Here is a 20,309-nt window from a genome sequence, read left to right on the forward strand (position 1 = left end):
TTAAACAGTACTCTTATCATTTCCACCATCTCTACTACTTTCTTTCAATGGGGTGGGGTAGAGAAAACATGAGCTAATATGAGAAAAATATAGGTATATACAATTAAATGCCAAACCACGTGGTTCAGCCTGGGTATCTAGGATAAATTCTTGAAAAAGGTTGCTCAATGGGAGCTGGAGTAATTAGGGAGGCTTCATGGAGATGAGGCTTAAGCAGGACTTTTGGGGTGGGGGATTAGGGTTTGGAGGACAGAAGAGAGGAACCTCTTCTAGTGCCTTGCAATATAGGAAGGACTCAATGCAAATTTGTTGAAGGTGAAGGGGAGAATAGTCTTAGCCTAGGCACTGCAGCACTCGAACAGACAGCCATGCAGAGGCACAGGGCTGCTAAACGTGTTCTGCCTCCTCAGAGGCTCCAAGGGAATTCAGCACTTAGTTATGGATTTCACTGTTACAGTGCTTTGAGAATTGTTTATCATTACAGCCTGTCACTGCTGCTAAGGAATAAATGTTTAATTTCCTAATTCAGAGGCACTAGAAATAGTAATATTAGAGTCATTCATCTAAACACAAAGATTGCAGCCATTAGTAATAATAGCAGGAGACACTCAGTTTGTAATCAGCCACTGCTTTGTAACAATAAAGATTTCCAAACAAAATGCTTTGAATGTTCTGTAATCATGTTAATGGCATTAAATAAGTCTCTGACTGGTTAAACTCCCCATGTCTGAATGATTTTGACTGCTAATATCAGAAAATCTAAATAAAATTTATTTTTAAAATAAGGTCATTTATAATCTCCCAGAAAGGAAATCCAGAGATAGGGCAGTTCCAAGACTGATTAGATTACAGATTCGATGCTGTTCTTAAGGATCCCAGCTCTTTCCACCTTTGTTCTCATTGGTTCTCACGTTTCAGCTTGGTCTTTGAGACTAGCTCCCTTCATGGCCCTGACATGGCTGTCACAGTTCCTTAGCTCATTTACAGATATCCACAGGTAGAAAAGGGAATTTTGGTGTCTTGGTTATCTTTTTAAGCTGAAACAAATCCTACTAGAACCCCCCTAGAAGATTTTCCCTCCAATTTTATTGGCCAGAATTGTATTACATTCCCTGTGATATGGTTAGGAGGCTTGCCCCCTCTAAATCTCATGTTGAAGTGACCCTCAATGTTGGAGAAGGGGGGCCTAGTGGGAGGTATTTGGCTGATGGGGGTGGGTCCTTCATGAATGGCTTTGTGCGCTCCCCATGGACATTAGTTCACACAAGAGCTGGTTGTTTAAACAGCCTTGGACACCGCCTTCTTTCTCTCCCTCTCTCTCCCTAGTCATGTGACACAACTGCTCCTCCTTCACTTTCTGCCATGATTGAAAGCTTCCTGAGACCTCCCCAGAAGCAGATGCCAGTGCCATGCTTCTTGTACAGCCTGCAGAACCATGAGTGGTATGGTTTGGCTCTGTGTCCCCACCCAAATCTCATATAAAATTGTAATCCCTATGTGTTCAGGGAGGACCTGGTAGGAGGTGATTGGTCATGGGGGTAGTTTCCCCTGTGGTGTTCTTGTGACAGTGAGGGAGTTCTCATGAGATCTCAGGGTTTAAATGTGGCATTTTCCTCTGTGCTCTCTCTCTCTCCTGCCACCTTGTGAAGAAGGCATCTGCTTCCCCTTCCACCATGATTGTAAGATTCCTGAGGCCTCCCCAGCCATGCAGAACTATAAGTCAATTAAACCTCTTTTGTTTATAAATTACCCAGTCTCAGGTAGTGTCTTTATAGCAGTGTGAAAATGGACTAACACAGTGAGCCAAAATAAACCTCTTTTCTTTATAAATTAACCAGTCTTAGGTATTTTTTAATAGCAATGCAAATGGACTAACACACCATGCTTAAACCAATAGCTTGGCAAAGAAAACATGATGCTGCAGTTTGAATGTCCACTCCAAAACTCATGTTGACATTTAATTGCCATTGTGATAATATTAAGAGATGGGTTGGCCAGGCATGGTGGCTTATGCCTGTAATCCCAGCACTTTGGGAGGCCGAGGTGGGCAGATCATGAGGTCAGGAGATTGAGACCATCCTGGCTAACACAGTGAAACCCCATCTCTACTAAAAATACAAAAATTAGCTGGGTGTGGTGGCGGGCACTTGTAGTCCCAGCTACTCAGGAGGCTGAGGGAGGAGAATGGTGTGAACTTGGGAGGCAGAGCTTGCAGTGAGCTGAGACAGCACCACTGCACTCCAGCCTGGGTGACAGAGAAAGACTCCGTCTCAAAAATAAATAAATAAATAAAGAGAGATGGGACCTTTTAAGAGGTGATCAGATTATGAGGGCTCTGACTTCATGAATGGACTAATGCCATCTTCACAGGAGTGGGTTAGTTATGGCAGGAGGGGGCTCTTGATAAAACGATGAGTTCACCCTGTTTCCTCTCTCTGTCTCACGCACTCTTGCCCTCTTTGGCCATGTGATGCCTTCTACAATGTTATGATACAGCAAGAAGGCCCTCACCAAACATGGCTGTTTGATTGTGAACTTCCTATCATTTAGAACCATGAGCCAAATAAATTACCCAGACTGCACTATTCTACTATAGCACAGAAAATGGACTATGACAGAGTTCAGTGTATTTGGTTAGGTCCAATCAGTATTTACCTGGAGCTGAGGAAGGGGCCCACCCTTCTCAGAAGGACATGGCCACTCTGGGCAGAGTGAACAAATCAAGCTTCTGACAGCAAGGAGGAAGCAAAGGATGGCTGGGCAGGAGGCAACAACAGCATCTGTTGCAACCAGGGATTTCCAAATTGTTTCATCAGAGCATTCTTTGGAGGTACAAGAAAAAAAAACAGTTCTTTGGCCAAGTAAGCTTAGAAAGGTTGCACTATATCACCTTCCTGGAAATTCACAATGTTATCAGCATATTAAAGGCTTGGCCGGGCACCATGGCTCATGCCTGTAATCCCACCATTTTGGGAGGCTGAAACGGGTGGATCACTTGAGCTCAGGAGTTCGAAACCAGCCTGGGCAACGTGGTGAAACCCCATCTCTACGAAAAAAAACAAAAATTAGCCGAGTGTGGTGGCACACGCCTGTAGTCCCAGCTACTTGGGAGGCTGAGGTGGGAGGATCACTTGAGCCTGGTAGGCAGAGGTTGCAGGGAGCCAAGATCATGCCAGTATACTCCAGCCTGCATAATAGAGCAAGACTCTGTCTCAAAAAAAAAAAGGGGGGGGGCTCTGATGAAGTCCTATTCTTTTTGTTTGTTTTGAAACTGGGTCTTGCTCTGTTACCTAGGCTAGAGTGCAGTGGTGCCATCACAACTCACTGCAGCCTTGACTTCTAGGCTCAAGGGATCCTCCTGCCTCAGCCTTCAGAGTAGCTGGGACTACAGGCATGAGCCACCATGCCTGGCTAATTTTTTTTTAACTTTTTGTAGAAATGGGGTCTCGCTTTGGTCAGGCTGGTCTCAAACTCCTGGGTTCAAGCAATCCTCCCAGGTCAGCCTCCTAAAGTACTGGGATTACAGGCGTGAGCCACCACGCTGGCCTGGTCCTGTTCTTTTTAATGGTGTTAACCCACAATTTTCCAGATGTATTTGGCCATGTAATTTTTTGCTTGTGAAAATCTGTGAACAAGACAATAAAAGTAGTGTTTCATGAAACATTCATTTGTGACACACTAGGATGGATATTGAATATTTGTTTGGCTTTCTGAACAATATTTTAAGTTGGATTTAGATGTTAATAAGTTTCATGTGCAGATACATTGATAAGGAGGATTTTAGGTAGTTTTAACTTGAAATGTTCTGCTGATTTTTTAAAACAGCGTAAAATGTTGCAGAATCCATTTGCTGCTTTCTCTGAATTAGAAAGGGTGTGGTGGCCGTGGCAGGCTGGAGATTGGCTTGTTTGCTGAAACTGTATCTGGTGAAAAGATCTAGATTCTAGAGCCATTGTTTTTATTCCTTAGCCTTGGGAGCAAACAAAAGTTCATTCTGTTGGCCAGGGCACGTCCCAGATAAGATGTTCAGCCTTTCTATTATTTTTTTTTCCACAGAACATAGGGACAGGAACAATACAAAGAGCCTGTCAAAAGCCACGTAGTATGTAAACCACCCCAAGGGCAACGGAATGGTTGATGGTTTCCAACAGTGAGGTTACATGGCCTTGTGTAGATTAGTAACCAATTAGAAAAGTTTCAATTTAGGAAGTTATTCCATATGCCCAATCTTAATCTTCTATAGCTCACTTAAACAATGTAATTGGACATTCATTATATGTACAGGGCCCTGGGGAGATTCAAAGGTGAACAAAAACGGAAATACGGTACTTGCTCTAACAAGTACACTATTTAGTTCATGTCAAGATACAAGCCTAAATGTTAAATGAGAATAGAACAACTAAATAATGCAGGGCAATTATACGAGAAAAGTCACCAGGCAGTTTTAAGACTACATGAGGCTGGGCACAGTGGCTCACGCCTGTAATCCCAGCACTTTGGGAGGCTGAGGTGGGCAGATCACTTGAGGTCAGGAGTTTGAAACCAGCCTGGCCAATATAGTGAAATTCCATCTGTACTAAAAATATAAAAATTAGCCAGGCCTGGTGGTCGGCGCCTGTAATCCCAGCTACTGGGGAGGCTGAGGCATGAGAATCACTTGAACCCGGGGGGGTGAAGGTTGCAGTGAGCCAAGATCGTGTCACTGCTGAGCCAAGACTGTGTCACTGCACTCCAGCCTGGGTGACAGAGCGAGACTGTGTCTCCAAAAAAAAAAAAAAAAAAAGACTACGTGAAACACACACAAGAATTTCTGCTTCAAAACCTATTTTTCCTCATTGAGAACTTGCTAGAAAAAAAAAAGAACATGTTACAAACAATTGTAGGAGAACTTTTCATACCATTTAGTTGGTAGAAGCCTCCATTTGGCCTGTAATTCTTTTTTGAGTCATCTTGTTCAAGTTCCTATTAAGCAAGTAAGTAATTATATATGAAAATATGTATACTCATATATTACAATTAATGCTAAGCTCCTTGCTCAGGTCAAAAAAGCTTTTATAAACATAGTATGAGCAGAAAAGCAAATACAAATCTATTCCTTGCCTATGTGAAAATATGTGTGGATTTTTTTAAGCCATTGGAAAATTGAGAAAGTGTTTTTTAGAAGATGTTTAGATATGTGGGTAGAATTGAAATGCTCCTGGTTAGAAAAACTTAGAAAGTTTCTACAAATTCTCTAGGGAGAAATATGCCTTTGGGTTTTCTGGATCCACCTCTTCTCTCTTTTCCACTTGCATTTGAACCTTCTCTTTCCTTTGCCCTGCTCAATTGGGATGATGCTTCCAGCAGTTTCTCCTAAGGGCAGGACTTTGGAAGGGAGCCCTGTTTTATTGGTTTAGAGTTTATAGACCTTGACTGCTCCAACTCCATCAGGCCTCACCGAGTGGTGCTTACCAGCTAACTGGAATCTGAGAGTTCCTACTCCCACCCACTCGTGCACTAGGGGCTGCTGTAATCAGAGGGACCCCTTGTGCTGTCTACTTGAAGATGGATGATCTCTTTTTCTCTCAAAATTCACAAGTTATTTTTGTTCCTGGCTGTCTTTCTCATATAAACGGTACAAAAGTATTGGCAACTGAGAAGTTTTGTGAATCTCTAGGCCACGCCTTATAAGATATGATCACTTAGGAGTTGGAAGTACGGATGGTGATTTATGAGAACCACAGTGTAGAAATAGAGGAATTACGTTCCCTTTAGAATCTCAGATGCAGGTGGATCCAGACTAGCTGGGTGGCTTCTTTTTATGTTGCAATTGAACGTCCAGAAAAGATAGTTGCTCCTTGGTAGAACCACAGCTATAAATGGTATAGAAATACAATTTAGTGAACTTTTCCTTGCTGATGTAGGAGGAACAAAAGGAGGTGATGGGTGATGTCACCAAAACACAACAAAAGAGTGCCTCATTTTTTCAAGAGTTTCGCTAATGAAGCCAGGCCCTGGTGCTTGTTGGACAGCCCGCTGCTTGTGAGAATGCCTCCAGGCACGAGGAGTGGTGCCCTTCTTGGCATTCACTCATGCAAAATGGCTAATCCAGTCATCTGTACAGATACAGATGTCATCCTCTGTCAAAAGAGTGATCATCAAATGAAGGAGGTAAAGAACATTGAACTTTGTATTTATACTAGAAACACAGATTCAAACACAGAATTTGGAGAGGAAAGTGCAAACCAAAGGAAATCACATTTATTCAGAATCTACTTTGGGGCAGGCACTCTGGTCAGTACTCATCTCATTTATTCTTTAAACTCTGTGAGGTAAATAATATTTTTGGCATTTGACAAAAACTAAAACAAGATCACAGAGGTTCAGTAACTTATCTAAGATCACACAGCTCAGAGCCCTGTGTATAGAAAGGCTGGGCATCAAGCCTAAGTGTGTCTAGTCTCCAAAACCCGTGTAATTTTTGTCATGCTGTGTTGATACAGCTGAGGCAGAGGTGAATATCACAACTCAATCATTACTAGGAAGTATAAGTAGAAATCATCCCTGTGAGATTTAAGCAGCTCAATGTTTATGGTCTTTTCTGCAGTGTGGGAAAAATACAATGGGAAATGCCATGAAATCAACTGATAGGGGCCCTGGGTCAATCAACTTTTTCCTGTTCTTGGTCATAAGAAAGGTAACCACCCTGAAAAAAATGTTGGGATCAGGGAGTAGTTTTCCCCAAATACTTGAGAGGTTATCCCTTGGTGCTATGGTTGGAATGTATCCCTCAAATTTCATGTGTTGGAAACTTAATCTCCAATGCAACAGTGTTGAGAGGTGAGATAAGAGGTGATTAGGTCATGAAGTCTCTGCTCTCAGGAATGAATAGACTAATGTCTTTATTGCAGCATGGGTTTGTTACCACAAGACTGGGTTTGTTATCAAAGCAAATTCTGTTCCCTCTTGCTCTCTCACACTCTCTGGCCTTTCTGCAGTCTGCCATGGGATGATGCAGCATGAAGACCCTTGTCAGATGCCAGCACCTTGATCTTGGACTTCCCAGACTCCAGACTGTGAGAAATAAATTTCTTTTCTTTATAAATTACCCAGTCTGTGATATTCTGTTATAGCAGCACAAAATGGACTAAGACACTTGGGATGACTTCAAAACTCCTCTGCTCCTCTACCTATGATCTTCATTCATGTTCAGTAGCTGGCACCCATAAGTACACAAAGATCTAAGAAAAATGTACAATTTAGAAAAAGATTTTCGTTGACAAAAGTTGAACTAAAAAAGATGTTGTATTTTATGCTCAGCAAACAAAATGAGATTTTTGTATTATGTAAGATCACCTATTTTCCTCTCCCTACTCCCAAAGACTAAGATTAATTTAGTGCTCAAGCACCCATAGTTGCCTGTCAAGGTTAGTAGTGTTAAAATTGAGAATCCTCAGTGAAGCCAGAGACTAGGAAGGAAAGGAGGCCCAAGCAGAGACAGGAGAAGGGACAGAACCTGACTCTCTCATTAGAAGGAGGACCAAAATTTTTTTTTAAGGCACAGGACACACTACTTTTTGCCAATCAGATTGGTTCATAATTTAAAGATTGCTCACAGTGAGTTTTGGTAAGGCCAAAGGATATGGGCATTCTCATACACTGTTAGTGGGGGTGTAATTAGTACAGCCATTTTCGAAAGTAATTTGGGAGAATGTGTGAGAAGAGTACTCATAAGTCAGTGGTTCTTAAACTCCAGCATGCATCAGAATCACCTGGAGGCTCATTAAAGCAGATTGTTGAGTCCCACCCCCAGAGTTTCAGATTCAGTGGTTTAGAGTGGGGCCTGAGAAGATGTATTTCTAAAAAGTTCCCAGGTGATACTGATGCTGCTGGTCCAGGCAGAACACTTTGTGAACCACGGTAGAAATGGTTAGGAGGCTGGCTCTGATGCTTTTCAGCTGTGTGACTTATACAAGTTATTTAATCTCTCTGTCTCAGTTTTTTTTTTTTTATTTGTTAAAAATGGGGACAGGCTGGGCACAGTGACTCATGCTTGTAATCCCAAGAGTTTGGGAGGCTGAGGCAGGAGGATCGCTTGAGTCTGGGAGTTGAAGACCACTCTGGGCAACAAAGTGAGTACTATTTCTACAAACATTTTAAAAATTAGCCAGAATTCAGTTGTGAATCCGTCTGGTCCTGGACTTTTTTTGGTTGGTAAGCTATTAATTATTGCCTCAATTTCAGGGCCTGTTATTGGTCTATTCAGAGATTTAACTTCTTTCTGGTTTAGTCTTGGGAGGGTGTATGTGTCCAGGAATTTATCTGTTTCTTCTAGATTTTCTAGTTTATTTGCGTAGAGGTGTTTATAGTATTCTCTGATGGTAGTTTGTATTTCTGTGGGATCGGTGGTGATATCCCGTTTATCATTTTTTATTGCGTCTGTTTGATTCTTCTCTCTTTTCTTCTTTGTTAGTCTTGCTAGCGGTCTATCAATTTTGTTGATCTTTTCAAAAAACCAGCTCCTGGATTCATTGATTTTTTTGAAGGGTTTTTTTGTGTCTCTATCTCCTTCAGTTCTGCTCTGATCTTAGTTATTTCTTGCCTTCTGCTAGTTTTGAATGTGTTTGTTCTTGCTTCTCTAGTTCTTTTAATTGTGATGTCAGGGGACAATTTTAGATCTTTCCTGCTTTCTCTTGTGGGCATTTAGTGCTATAAATTTCCCTCTATACACTGCTTTAAATGTGTCCCAGAGATTCTGGTATGTTGTGACTTTGTTCTCATTGGTTTCAAAGAACATCTTTATTTCAGCCTTCATTTCGTTATGTACCCAGTAGTCATTTAGGAGCAGGTTGTTCAGTTTCCATGTAGTTGAGCGGTTTTGAGTGAGTTTCTTAATCCTGAGTTCTAGTTTGATTGCACTGTGGTCTGAGAGATAGTTTGTTATAATTCCTGTTCTTTTACATTTGCTGAAGGATGCTTTACTTCCAACTATGTGGTTGATTTTGGAATAAGGGAGATGTGGTGCTGAGAAGAATGTATATTCTGTTGATTTGGGGTGGAGAGTTCTGTAGACGTCTGTTAGGTCTGCTTGGTGCAGAGCTGAGTTCAATTCCTGGATATCGTTGTTAACTTTCTGTCTCATTGATCTCTCTAATGTTGACAGTGGGGTGTTAAAGTCTCCCATTATTATTGTGTGGGAGTCTAAGTCTCTTTCTAGGTCACTAAGGACTTGCTTTATGAATCTGGGTGTTCCTGTATTGGGTGCATCTATATTTAGGATAGTTAGCTCTTCTTGTTGAATTGATCCCTTTATCATTACATAATGGCCTTCTTTGTCTCTTTTGATCTTTGTTGGTTTTAAGTCTGTTTTATCAGAGACTAGGATTGCAACCCCTGCCTTTTTTTGTTTTCCATTTGCTTGGTAGATCTTCCTCCATCCCTTTATTTTGAGCCTATGTGTGTCTCTGCACGTGAGATGGGTCTCCTGAATACAGCACACTGATGGGTCTTGACTCTTTACCCAATTTACCAGTCTGTCTTTTAATTGGAGCATTTAGCCCATTTACATTTAAAGTTAATATTGTTATGTGTGAATTTGATCCTGTCATTATGATGTTAGCTGGTTATTTTGCTCATTAGTTGATGCAGTTTCTTCCCAGCATCGATGGTCTTTACAATTTGGCATGTTTTTGCAGTGGCTGGTACCGGTTGTTCCTTTCCGTGTTTAGTGCTTCTTTCAGGAGCTTTTGTAGGGCAGGCCTGGTGGTGAGAAAATCCCTCAGCATTTGCTTGTCTGTAAAGGGTTTTATTTCTCCTTCACTTATAAAGCTTAGTTTGGCTGGATATGAAATTCTGGGTTGAAAATTCTTTTCTTTAAGAATGTTGAATATTGGTCCCCACTCTCTTCTGGCTTGTAGAGTTTCTGCCAAGAGATCTGCTGTTAGTCTGATGGGCTTCCCTTTGTGGGTAACCCGACCTTTCTCTCTGGCTGCCCTTAACATTTTTTCCTTCATTTCATCTTTGGTGAATCTGACAAGTATATGTCTTGGAGTTGCTCTTCTTGAGGAGTATCTTTGTGGCATTCTCTGTATTTCCTGAATTTGAATGTTGGCCTGCCTTGCTAGGTTGGGGAAGTTCTCCTGGATAATATCCTGCAGAGTGCTTTCCAACTTGGTTCCATTCTCCCCATCACTTTCAGGTACACCAATCAGACGTAGATTTGGTCTTTTCACATAGTCCTATATTTCTTGGAGGCTTCGTTCATTTCTTTTTACTCTTTTTTCTGTAAACTTCTCTTCTCACTTCATTTCATTTATTTGATCTTCAATCACTGATACCCTTTCTTCCAGTTGATCGAATTGGCTACTGAAGCTTGTACATTCATCACGTAGTTCTCATGCCATGGTTTCCAGCTCCATCAGGTCATTTAAGGACTTCTCTACACTGTTTATTCTAGTTAGCCATTCATCTAATCTTTTTCCAAGGTTTTTAGCTTATTTGTGATGGGTTCGAACTTCCTCCTTTAGCTCGGAGAAGTTTGATCGTCTGAAGCCTTCTTCTCTCAACTCGTCAAAGTCATTTTCTGTCCAGCTTTGTTCCGTTGCTGGTGAGAAGCTGTGTTCCTTTGGAGGGGGAGAAGTTCTCTGATTTTTAGAATTTTCAGCTTTTCTGCTCTGTTTTTTCCCCATCTTTGTGGTTTTATCTACCTTTGGTCTTCAATGATGGTGATGTACAGATGGGGTTTTGGTGTGGATGTCCTTTCTGTTTGTTAGTTTTCCTTCTAACAGTCAAGGAGGAGCTGGTACCATTCCTTCTGAAACTATTCCAATCAATAGAAAAAGAGGGAATCCTCCCTAACTCATTTTATGAGGCCAGCATCATCCTGATACCAAAGCCTGGCAGAGACACAACAAATAAAGAGAATTTTAGACCAATATCCCTGATGAACATCAATGCAAAAATCCTCAATAAAATACTGGCAAACCGAATCCAGCAGCACATCAAAAAGCTTATCCACCGTGACCAAGTGGGCTTCATCCCTGGGATGCAAGGCTGGTTCAACATACACAAATCAATAAATGTAATCCAGCATATAAACAGAACCAAACACAAAAACCACATGATTATCTCAATAGATGCGAAAAGGCCTTTGACAAAATTCAACAACCCTTCATGCTAAAAACTCTCAATAAATTAGGTATTGATGGGACGTATCTCAAAATAATAAGAGGTATTTAAGACAAAGCCACAGCCAATATCATACTGAGTGGGCAAAAACTGGAAGCATTCCCTTTGAAAACTGGCACAAGACAGGGATGCCCTCTCTCACCACTCTTAGTCAACATAGTGTTGGAAGTTCTGGCCAGGGCAATCAGGCAGGAGAAAGAAATAAAGGGTATTCAATTAGGAAAAGAGGAAGTCAAATTGTCCCTATTTGCAGATGACATGATTGTATATCTAGAAAACCCCATTGTCTCAGCCCAAAATCACCTTAAGTTGATAAGCAACTTCAGCAAAGTCTCAGATACAAAATCAATGTGCAAAAATCACAAGCATTCTTATACACCAATAACAGACAAACAGAGAGCCAAATCATGAGTGAACTCTCAATCACAATTGCTTCAAAGAGAATAAAATACCTAGGAATCCAACTTACAAGGGATGTGAGGACCTCTTCAAGGAGAACTACAAACCACTGCTCAATGAAATAAAAGAGGACACAAACAAATGGAAGAACATTCCATGCTCATGGATAGGAAGAATCAATGTCGTGAAAATGGCCATACTGCCCAAAGTAATTTATAGATTCAATGCCATCCCCATCAAGCTACAAATGACTTTTTTCACAGAATTGGAAAAAACTAGTTTAAGGTTCATATGGAACCAAAAAAGAGCCCACATTGCCAGTACAATCCTAAGCCAAAAGAACAAATCTGGAGGCATCATGCCACCTGACTTCCAACTATACTACAAGTCTACAGTAACCAAAGCAGCATGGTACTGGTACCCAGACAGAGATATAGACCAGTAGAGCACAACAGAGCCCTCAGAAATAATACCACACATCTACAACCATCTGATTTTTGATAAACCTGACAAAAACAAGAAACGGGGAATGGACTCCCTGTTTAATAAATGGTGCTGGGAAAACTGGCTAGCCATATGTAGAAAGCTGAAACTGGATCCCTTCTTTACACCTTATACAAAAATTAATTCAAGATGGATTAAAGACTTAAATGTTAGACCTGAAACCATAAAAACCCTAGAAGAAAACCTAGGCATACCATTCAGGACATAGGCATGGGCAAGGACTTCATGTCTAAAACACCAAAAGCAATGGCAACAAAAGCCAAAATTGACAAATGGGATCTAATTAAACTAAAGAGCTTCTGCACAGCAAAAGAAACTACCAACAGAGTGAACGGGCAACCTACAGAATGGGAGAACATTTTTGCAATCTACTCATCTGACAAAGGGCTAATATCCAGAATCTACAAAGAACTCAAACAAATTTACAAGAGAAAAACAACCCCATCAACAAGTGGGTGAAGGATATGAACAGACACTTCTCAAAAGAAGACATTTATGCAGCCAAAAGACACATGAAAAAATGCTCATCATCACTGGCCATCAGAGAAATGCAAATGAAAACCACAATGAGATAGCATCTCACACCAGTTAGAATGGCAATCATTAACAAGTCAGGAAACAACAGGTGCTGGAGAGGATGTGGAGAAGTAGGAACACTTTTACACTGTTGGTGGGACTGTAAACTAGTTCAACCATTGTGGAAGACAGTGTGGTGATTCCTCAAGGATCTAGAACTAGAAATTACCATTTGACCCAGCCATCCCATTACTGGGTATATACCCAAAGGATTATAAATCATGCTGCTATAAAGACACATGCACACGTATGTTTATTGTGGCACTATTCACAATAGCAAAGACTTGGAACCAACCCAAATGTCCATCAATGATAGATTGGATTAAGAAATTGTGGCACATATACACCATGGAATACTATGCAGCCATAAAAAATGATGAGTTCATGTCCTTTGTAGGGGCATGGATGAAGCTGGAAACCATCATTCTCAGCAAACTATTGCAAGGACAAAATACCAAACACCGCATGTTCTCACTTATAGGTGGGAATTGAACAATGAGAACACTTGAACACAGGAAGGGGAACATCACACACCGGGGCCTGTTGTCGGGTGGGGGGAGGGGGAGGGATAGCATTGGGAGATATACCTTATGTAAATGACGAGTTAATGGGTGCAGCACACCAACATGGCACATGTATACATATGTAACAAACCTGCACTTTGTGCACATGTACCTGAGAACTTAAAAGTATTAAAAAAAAAAAAAAAAGTAGCCAGGCCTGGTGGCACACACCTGCAGTCCTAGCTACTTGGGAGACTGAGATAGGAGGATAACTCGTGCCCAGGAATTCGAGGTTGCAGTGAACTGTGATCATCCCACTGTACTCCAGCCTTGGCAACAGGGGCAAGACCCCCATCTCTAAAAACAATAATAATAATAATAATAATAATTTAAAAATTTTTAAATGGGGATAACCTGGGCAATAGCAAGAACCCCATCTCTAAAAACAAAAAATAATTGAAATAAATTTTTAAGAAATGGGGATAATAATAGTGTCTACTTCATACACTTGTGAGAATGAAATGAATTAATATATATAAAGTGCATATCAGAAGTGCTCAATAAATGTTAGCTCCATAAATGTTATCATAATTAAAGGTGCTCATTGCCTTTCAGTTGGTAATTTCATATCTATGTATATATCTTATGAGAAATATTTATATTACAACATAGATGAAGGCATTCCTTGCCTTGTGGTCTCATCATTCCAATCTCTGCCTCCACCTTACCATTGCCTTATCCTCTGTGTTTCTCCCAGGAATGAATGCAAGGTTCTTCCAGCATTCAAAAATCAATGTGATTCATTACATTAACAACATAAAGGAGAAAAAAGTCATGATGATTTCATATGTAGAAAAGACATTTAACAAAAGTTAGCATCAGTTCATGATGATAACTCTTATCAAAATAGGAGTAGAAAAAAACTTATTCAATTCAATAAAGGGCATCTATGAATTTTTTTTTTTTTTCAGCCTCATCCTGTCACCCAGGCTAAAGTGCAATGGCACAATCTCGGCTCACTGCAACCTCCACCTCCCGGGTTCAAACGATTCTTCTGCCTCAGCCTCCCGAGTAGCTGGGATTACAGGCACCTGCCACCATGCCCAGCCAATTTTTGTATTTTTAGTAGAGACGGGGTTTCACCATGTTGGCCAGGCTAGTCTCGAACTCCTGACCTTGTGATCCACCCGCCTTGGCCTCCCAAAGTGCTGGGATTACAGGTGTGAGCCACCTCGCCCGACCAAAAAACTTTTATCGAACACCATACCTAATGGTGAAATATGAAACACTTTCCCTCCAAGATTCAGACCATTACAAGGTATTCACTCATACCAATTCTTTTGATATTGTATTAGGAGTACTAGCCCATGCATTTAGGGAAAATAAATAAATAAATAAATAAAAGTTATACAGATTGGAAAGGGAGAAGTACCAGTGTCTTTTTTCACAGATGACCTGTTTGTGTATGTAGAAAACTAAAGGAGTCCTTCCTCACACACACATAAACACTTCTAGAACAGTGAATTTAGCAAGGTTGCAGGCTATAAAGGCAAAATGCAAAAAACGATTGTATTTCTATTTACTGGCAACAAATAAGTAGAAAACGAAATTTTAAAAGTGCCATTTCTAGTAGCATCGACATCTAGGAATAAATTTAACAAAAGATCTGCAGACCTCTACACTGAAATTTGCAAAACATTGCTAAGAAACATTGAAGAAGACCTAAATAAATGGAGAGATACATCATGTTCATGGACCAGGAAACTCTGTATTATTAAGATACCAGTTCTCTCCAAGTTGATTTATAGATACAAGGAAATTCCAATCAAAACATAGCAGGTTTTATTTGTAGAAACTGACAAGCTGATTTTAAAATGTATATGGAAACATGTAGACTCTAGAGTAACCAAAATAATCCTGCAAATAAGAACAAAGTTATAAAGCTTACCCTATCTTGTGTTAAGACTTATTTTAAAATTCCAATACTTAAAATAGTGAGGCCAGACGTGGTGGCTCATGGTTGTAATCCCAACAGTTTGGGAGGCCGAGGCAGAAGGTTCACTTGAGCCCAGGAGTTTCAAATCAGGCTGAGGAACATGGCAAGACTTCATCTCTACAAAAAATAAAATAAAATTAGCTGGGTGTGGTGGCACATGCCTGTAGTCACAGCTACTTCAGAGGCTGAGGTGAGAGGATCACTTGAGCCTGGGAAGTTGAGGCTGCAGTGAGCTGTGATCACACCACTGCACTCCAGCCTGGGCAACAGAGTGAGAGCTTGTCTCAAAAATAATAATAATAATAATAATAATAATAATAATAATAATAATAATAATAGTGGCTTAGGATAGACAACAGTTAAATGGAACAGAGTAAGAAGTCCGCAAATAGATTCACACACATACAGTCAATTGATTTTTCAACAAAGACACAAATGCAATTCAGTGAGGCAAAATGACATAGTTTGGGTATTTGTCTCCTCCAAATCTCATGTTGAAATGTGATTCCCAGTGTTGGAGGTGGGACCTGGTGGGAGGAGATTGGATCATGGGGACCAATCCCTCATGAATGACTTAGCACCATCCCCATGGTGATAAGTGAGTTCATGTGAGACCTGGTTGTTTAAAAGCCTGGGATCTCCCTCCTTTCTTTCTTGCTCCCACTCTCGCCATGTAATGTGCCTGCTCCCACTTTGCCTTCCGCCATGATTGTAAGCTTCCTGAGGCCCTCACCAGAAACTGAGCAGATGTTGGTGCCATGCTTGTATGGCCTGCAGAACCATGAGCCGATTAAACCTCTTTTCTTTATAAATTACCCAGTCTCAGGTTTTCCTTTATAGTAACGCAAAAATGGGCTAATGCAGAAAGGAATGTCTTTTTATCAAATAGTAGCTGGATAACTGAGTATTCATATGAAAAAACTGATCCCTGACCTCCACCTCACATATTACACAAAAATTATTTCGAAATGGACCTGAGACCTAAACAAAAATGCTAAAACCATAAATCTAGAAGAAAGTAAAGGTATCTTCATATGATAGTCAAGGGTTTCTCAGAATACACACAGACACAGAAAAAAGGGATGAACTCTACCTCATCAAAATTAACATTTTGATGTTAAAATTGACATTATTAAAACAATAAAAAAATTTTATGCTGCATGCATCTGACATAGGACTTATATTCAAAACATATAAAGAATGCTTACAAATCAATAATAAAACTTTTAAAAGTGGAAAAAGTCTTAGACACTACAGAAAAAAAAGATAATACAAAGGGCCAAAAAGCACGTGGAAAAGTGCTCAACCTCATTAGTTAGTTGGGAAATGTAAATTAAAGCTATAACGACATACCACTACAGACCCATCTGAATTGCTGAAATTAAAAACACTGACAACATTAAATGTTATTAAAAATGTAAAACAATTGAAATTCTTATGCACTGCTCGTAGACTATAAAAGGATACAATAATAATATTGGAAAATGCTAGACATTTTTTAAAGATGAAATATACAGCTGTCCTATAACTCAACAATTCTAAGTATACCCAAGAGAAATGGAAACATTTGTCCACAAAATTTATACAAAAATGTTCACAGCAGCTTTATTCATAATAGCCCCAAACTGGAGACAACCCAAATGTCCAGTAACAGATAAATGACTAAACAAATTGTGGTATATTTATGTAATGGAATATTATACAGCAATAAAAAGAAACAAATCACTAATATACTCAACATAGATAACTGTTGAAAACAACATTTTGTACAAAAGAACCTAGACAAAATGAGTATAAACTATATGTTTCCATTTGTATGAAATTCTAAAAAGGCAACATTAAAATACGATGGTAGACATCAGAACAGTGGTTGCCTCTGTGGGTGAGGAGGTATTGACTACAAATGAGAATGGAGGAATTTGAGGGGATGGTAATGAAAAGACTCTATTTCTTGATTTGGATTTTGGTTATATGGGTGTGCACATTCATCAAAATTCTTTGAACTGTACACTTAAGATCTGTGCATTTTACTACTTATAAAATATATCAATAGAGAAAAAAGAAAAATTTAATCAGACGTTTACAACCCAAACACGGCATCTGCAGCTGAATTCAGTGAAATCTGGCACCATCTGATTTATAACTTAAGGCCTACAAGTTTGAATTAATGTAGGTTAATCTTGCAACCAAAGAGGAAAGCTCAGTGTGTGTAGTAGGTGCATGTACCTGTTCAAATGTGAGGATAATCTTTGGGCAGGAGACTCTTGGAGACCCTTTGAATTCACACCAGATTGGTAGGAAAGAGGGGTTCAGAATTCAGTTAAAATTAAGTCAGCAAAAACCATGTTGGAAAAGACAGGAAACAGAAGGTAAGGACTGTCTTACCAGTTCAGGGACAACTGACCTCTATAGAGGAGGGAGAGAAGTCAGAGACCAAGCAAGGTGTATTACTCCATTCTCACACTCCTATACATACCTGAGACACGGTAATTTATAAAGAAAAGAGGTTTAATCAGCTCATGGTTTTTCATGCTGTACAGCCTTCTGTTTCTGGAGATGCCTCAGGAAATACAATCACAGTGGAAGGTGAAGGGGAAGCAAACGCGTCCCACATGGCTGGAGCAGGAGGAAGAGATCAAAGGGGGAAGTGCTACACAGTTTCAAACGAACAGATCTCGTGAGAACTCACTATCACGAGAACAGCAAGGGGGAAATCTGTCCCCTCCACCCAATCACCTCCCACCAGGTCTGTCCCTTAACACTGGGGATTGTAATTCAACATGAGATTTGGGTGGGGACACAGAGCCAAACCATATCACAAGGGTAACTGGTTTTGCTAGCTAAAAGGTAAGATGAGCATCCACATCAGTCAGCTCGGGCTGCCATGACAGAATACTATAGACTGGGTGGCTTAAACAACAGAAATTTACTTTCTCACAGTTCTGAAGGCTGGAAACTTCCAAGATTTGGTCTGGCAGAATCCGCTTCTGGTGAGGCCTGTCTTCCTGGCTTGAAGATGCCCACCTTTTTGTTGTGTCCCCGAGGGAAGAGGGGAGAGGGAACGAGCTCCCTGGGGTGTCTTCTTATAAGGGCACCAATCCTGTCAGCTCAGGGCCCTACCCTTATTAACCCTACTTACCTCTGTAAAGGCCCTATCTCCAAATATAGACGCATGGGGGGTTAGGGCTTCGTGCGAATTTGGAGAAAACACAAATATTCAGTCCACAGCAGCTTCATCGTGCGAACTCAGCAGCACTTTTTGAAAAAGCTTGTGCAGCAAAGAATGTGCTGAAGAGATACATTTTGACGTTTTAAGTCAACATTTTCATTTCTTTCCCCGATACTATATTCTCTCATTTAGATAAACAAAATTTCCTTTTAGGTTTGTATGTTGCTTGTCCAAGCTGATTTCCTACTGCCTACTAGATAAAATGATGCTATACAAGGCTTTAAAATGCCTACCTCTAGGTAGCCCAAAGAAAGATGGCTTCTGGCCGAGTGTGGTGGCTCAGACCTGTAATCCTAGCACTTTGAGAGGCCGAGGTGGGTGGATTGCCTGAGCTCAGGAGTTGGAGACCACCCTGGGGGCAACGTGGTGAAACCCTGTCTCTACTAAAATACAAAAAAATTAGCCGGGCTTGGTGGTACATGCCTGTAGTCCCAGCTACTCGAAAGGCTGAGGCAGGAGAATTGCTTGAACCCGGGAGGCAGAGGTTGCAGTGAGCCAAGATTGCACCACTGCACTCCAGCCTAGGCCACAGAGTGAGACACTTGTCTCCAAAAAAAAAAAAAAAAAAAAGATGGCTTCTAAAGAAGAGTGGCAAGTATGGCTAATTTATCTTTTTTTTTTTTTTTTTTTTTAATAAGACAGGGCCTCATTTTGTTGCCCAGGCTGGAGTACAGTAGTGCGATTACAGCTCACTACAGCCTCAACCTCCCAGGCTCAAGTGACTCTCTCACCCTAGCCTCCCAAGTAGCTGGGACTACAGGTATGTGCCACCATGCCTGGCTAATTTTTTTTTATTTTTTGCAGAGATGGGATCTCACAATGTTGCCCAGGCTGAGCTCAAACTCCTGGGTCCGAGTGATCCTCCCACCTCGGCCTCCCAAAGTGTTGGGATTACAAATGGTGTGAGTCACAACACCTGGCCTTACTTCTTTTGTTCAAATGCAATTTGAATTGTTTGTTTGTCCCTTTGGGGTGAATTTTATTATGACTCTGCAGTCAAACATAGAAATAAACCTATTTTAAGAAAGCGAACCAGGCCGAGTGCAGTGGCTCACACCTATATCCTAACACTTTTAAGGGAGACTCCATCTCTATAAAAAATTTTTAAAAATAACCAGGTGTGGTGGCATACACCTGGATCCCAGTTACTAGGGGGGCTGAGGTGAGAGGATTGCTTGAGCCCAGAAGGTTGAGGCTGCAGTGAGCTATGATCAGGCCACTGCACTCCAGCCGGGGTGACAGAACAAAAGACCCTGTCTTAAAAAAAAAAAAAAAAAAAAAAAAGCAAGCAAGCAAGCAAGCAAGCCAGGCATAGTGGCCTGTGCCTGGGAGGCTGAGGAAGGAGGATCCAGCGAGGCCAGGAGTTTGAGGCCACAAAGTGTTATGATCACACCTGTGAATAGCCACTGCACTTCAGCCTGGACAACACAGATGCCATCTATCCAAAAGAAAAAAAAAGTGATGCCTGTTTCTAGTATTTTTATTATCCATGGAACAAAATTATGTTCATCCTTATCCATAAACAAATATTAACATGACCCAGGAATTCTATGCAAGTGTACAAGTGATGCTATGACTTACCATATTAAGCATCTGCTCTGTGTTGGGCATCTTGACAGCTGCTGGGCAAGAGGGGAATAAAACTCAGGCCCTGTTCCCAAGAATTTACAGTCGGCTAAGGTGATGGACATCACCTTTCCAGTTCTCCCAGGAGTGGTAAAGGGTTTGTCCAGTCATCTGCTTTGTCTTACCCAGATGGCTGGTGAGAAACGCAGCCGAGGCCAATGAACAGTTTTCCAGAAGATCTATCCTACAAATAGCACAGCACTGAGTATGAAATCTGTGCCAAAAAGAGAAGCAGCCAAGTGGGATGTGATTATTTTAAATAGAAATGAAAGCTCTGTATTTATGCCACTTAAACATTGTTCAGTTCACT

The sequence above is a fragment of the Gorilla gorilla genome, chromosome 5, assembly GCF_029281585.2.
Source record: "Gorilla gorilla gorilla isolate KB3781 chromosome 5, NHGRI_mGorGor1-v2.1_pri, whole genome shotgun sequence".
In the NCBI taxonomy this organism is placed as follows: domain Eukaryota; kingdom Metazoa; phylum Chordata; class Mammalia; order Primates; family Hominidae; genus Gorilla; species Gorilla gorilla.